This window comes from Enhydra lutris, unplaced genomic scaffold, assembly GCF_002288905.1.
Source record: "Enhydra lutris kenyoni isolate GAN:26980312 unplaced genomic scaffold, ASM228890v2 scaffoldscaffold25, whole genome shotgun sequence".
Taxonomy (NCBI): domain Eukaryota; kingdom Metazoa; phylum Chordata; class Mammalia; order Carnivora; family Mustelidae; genus Enhydra; species Enhydra lutris.
In genome coordinates, this window is record NW_019154109.1 from 1,882,563 (window position 1) to 1,887,058 (window position 4,496).

The window sequence follows — 4,496 nt, forward strand, 5'->3', positions numbered from 1 at the left end:
TCAACAACTGCCTTATAGTCCAGCTATGTGTCTCAGATATGGTCAACTAAAGGTTTGGAGCACTAGATAGAGCTCCGTAATTCCCCATCTCGACTTTAGGCAACATTTGAGGGGAGCACCTACTTGAGCTAAGGGTTCATTTGTTGGCAGTTCAAGAAAAATTGGGATTCCCCTTTCTTTTAGATAGAGTGCTTGTTATTTTTAGAGCTAACTTACTACTCTCATTTAAAAGGACTTTATTCTATGAATATTTTCTCTAAATATTCAGCTTAATTTGATCTGTATACAATAAATAGAAATAACATGCACCTGTGGACAATTGACTACTCAATTTTTAAAGAGATGGCTACAGACTTGTTATGTTTACTTAAATTATATAGTTACACGGAAAAGCTCACAGAGGGAAAAAAAGTACACAATAATATTTTATAAAATAAAAAAATGTACAAAAGCATTCAACCAACTATTAAATATTTATTGAGCGCCTACTATACACCAGGTGGGGTTCTAGGCACTGGGCACACAGTGATAAAAAACACTCGTGGGGCACCTGGGAGAATTTCTTTGGATATTTTTATTTGCTCAAATGTATACTGGATAGCTTATTGAAATAACTCTATTTTAAAAGATAAATAAATATTTAAATTGAAAATATTTAATTTAAATAGGAAATATTGGGTTTTAAATGATTTATATGGATAAAGGAATGTGTAGCCTTATAAGCTCTTGGGAGCTGAGGGATAAGTTATGAATAGTAGTCACTATAAACTAGCTGCAAAAAAAGAGGAAATGTTATTTAAAAAAATATTTCAGATGTAAGACAAGAGGATATATTTCCTTGAAGTGCAGAGTAAACAATACAGGTATGCTGCTTCATCCATGTCTGTCTGAACCATAAGGTTTACTGGTTGGAAGTTTTGCTACTCTATCTCATTTTTCTAATTTGACTTCATAGTCTACTCTCTTTTCAATTTTTAGAACATATTCCCCAACAAAATAAATAATTAAACTATAGATGAACTGTCAAAAGGGAACATTATTTTAATGCAACATTAACATTTTGGTAATTAACATGGAAGTTAATGCATTTAGCAGATGTAACAACATTAGACTTGTAAATTTTAATTAAAGTTAATGGTTCATGATAGCTGTAGGGAGCAGGCATCCTCTCTAGATACTGAAAACATGTCTAATGTGATTAGAAATACTAATTGTAGAAAAAAGGATAGTGCTGGCAATGACTGTTCCTCATTTCTCACTAAATCAGCAACTTCAAAGTCCTTTCAAATGAGGAAATTGGCAAGCAAATAGAAGTTAATAGAAAATGTGATAACAAGATTTAAGGGGCTGCATCAAAACATAGAAACTGTTCTCATATACTTCCCTTTCTCTATGAAGCTACCTGAGATAATTCCAAGACAAGTGATGAAGGTATTTAGCAATTTTAAACTAAGGACTACTGTGTCATCTTTAATTCTCTCTGCAGCTTCTAATGGAAGGTTGCCCCAAAACTATATTCACAGGGCTCAGTCTAGATTTTTTTTTTAAAACGAGAGTCAGTGACTTTGATAGGCAAACAAACAAAACCCCTCCATATTACAATTTTGTTAAAATGATAAAAAAGATGGATAGGTAGCCACACTTACCAGCTAGCCAAAAGGAAGTGTAATATTCAAATTCAATCATCTTCATTTCCACTAGCGCCTGATTGAGCTACTAGTTCTAAATAACTCACTTGAGGTTTACTGTATATCTCTAATTCTAAGACATTTCTTTTTTATTTAATGAGATGTAAGCTCCTTGTCTGTCTTGTTAAGAAAGCAGCTTAGCAAAAGTAGGAACTCAATAAGTACTAGTTGGATAAAAGAATAAATTTAGTAACTTTAAGTTAAAATATTTAAAAATGTAATATTTTAATAGAAATTGAATAATAATTTACATAGAAATCTAAATTTATAAATTAGAATACATTTATAATTGATATATTTATTTAATTATACATTATATTACATATACAATTAATATTACTTTATTGTTCTGTCCCCAAAAGCTATCTTAAAATCCAAAGTGTCTTATAATGAGTGGTGGAGTAGAATCAAAATGTAGACAGTTAAATGTTTCCATCAAATAAATATTCTGCAAAGAATAAACCAAACTCCCCAATAATAAATTATTTCCTCTTTCCAAGCAGCTCTGAGTGAAAATTTTTCATGAATCTTCACTGAGAGCACAAAATACAGAAGGCTCAATTAGGATGAGCTTTAAATACCAGGGACTTTGAATGCTGGCACTCCACCAAAGAAATCATTCCCTGAGACAGCAGAGCTCACTCATCACTGTCAAATTCCTCACAGTGTAAATTCCTCATAGAACTGGCCAGTGTTAAAACCTTCCTCATTTTTCACTCATAACAGTGGTGAGGTCTGGATTGCAGAAATTATGGATTAAATAGAGACCACTTTAACTTCTTTTAACACTCCATTCTTGGCTTGGTTTCCAACCTCGATGTAGACAGGCTAATTTGCAGGGCTAGTGAAAAGTGGTAGCCCTGAGGTTTATTGTATATTATAAACCCAGTGGAATGTTGAGAGTTAAAGCTTGCTTTCTAATTGGTTACTCTGCTACTCTTTAAACTATTTTTTTTTTAAATGACGAGAAGTACAAGCAGAACAGAATCTGTTGGCAAATGACCATTCAACTTCTCATATTTCAACACATAAAACATTGATTATGTAATATTTATGTTATGAATTCTAAGCCACTTTCAATAATAACAGTGACCCCTAGGTCAGGTATTTTCTGGTAATTAGTAACTAGCTGCGTTAGGAGTCCAAATCTCATAAAATATTGTTAAGATGATTTTATGTTTTTATAATTTAAAAGGGTCAATCAGTGAAGTTAGAAAGTTCTGTTTTTTCTAATGGTGAAAATGAACTTTCATCTCAATATCATTTGTCATTTTACAAAACATGGACTCTTACTGTCACCGAGGCAGAAATATACAATTGCACAAATTTAAATATTTGAAAACACAGAAAAGGTGAATAATAAATTTGCTTGTGAGCAGAAATTTTAATTCAAAACATGATCTGCTGTCCAATCCAGTGTAGACACAGTAATTTTTCCAGTCACCAATATTTAGGTCACTCCTGACTTTAAGAATAATAATGGTATATCAGCCTGACATCTAGTTTTGCACTAGAGTTGCCAGATTTAGTAAATAAAAATGTGGATGCCCAATTAAATTTGAATTTCAGATAAAGACCTTTTTTTAGTATTATATGTAACATACTGATGCTAAAATATTATGTTGTTTATCTGAAATTCAGATGTAACTGGGCATCCTGTATTTTTTCTGGCAACCCTGCCTCCTTATCCAGACTCTGATCTCTTTCCCTCACTGGTCTTTCAACACTCTCCCGTCTCCCAAGGGTTGGAGTTCAAGTGGAACATCTTGCAACAGCTATGTGTGCTGTCCCACAATTATGGACAGTTGTCAAGGAGCAATAATTTTTCCCTGAAAGGTCCATCTTGGCAGACTAAGAATCAGATTGCCATGATACAGATTAAAAGGAGAAAATCAAATTTAATAAGATAAGTATAGGGAGTCCACATAGACATGGAAATTCCAAAGACCGTTACACAAAATGAAATATGTATATCATCTCCAACTAAGGAAAGGGGATAGGGGTCTGGGACTTCAAAGGGGGAAGAATATAATCCTCAAGATGAAATAGAGTAAATGTTTGGTAAATCAGTGTTTGCTGGGCCACTCAGAAACAATGGGTCAAAGAGGACTTTGATCAAGCAAGCCTTGCTAGGTTCTTTCCTGTCTATTCTACCTACTTCATATCATAATGTAGTTATCTATAGTGAAAACTCTCTTCCTGGAGCAGTTCTTTCATCCAAATTCTTTTTAGGCAGTTGTCAGGAGAGATGAAGGACTTTTTCTGAATCTGCTGGGTCTTCATTTCTTTTAACTCAAAATAATCTCTATGGCAAAGTGGCCCATTTGGGGGCAGCCTGCCCATGGTCCCTCCACGATCTCAGCCTCTTCTCTCTCCCCAGCCCTGCCATACCACTGTTTACACTTCCCTGGGTCTGTCCTATGTTAGGGTGGGACTTTGAGGTCCTCTCTTCCTAGAGCTCCAGGGAGGAAGTAGGAATAAACACCTGTGCTCAGGACAGGAAATCTGTCTGGTGGTCCCTAATGACACACACTTCCAGCATTCTCAGCCACAGGGTAGAAGGCAGTTTGGAATCCTCATCCTGAGGTACACCAGACCTCCAACCTGTTCCCCTTTTCCCTTTATCCCCAGGGTCCTCCTCCCACTCTGAAATAACTGCCCCTCCTCTTTGTGAGGCAAAAAAATCACTCCCTCATCAAGATTTTTCTCACTACAGTATGGTTTAATCACCTTGCTTTTGAATTGGATAACCTGGGTTTCCCATCTGTTGTTTCTGACAGACTTTGAAGACCAATTTTTGGAATTGAA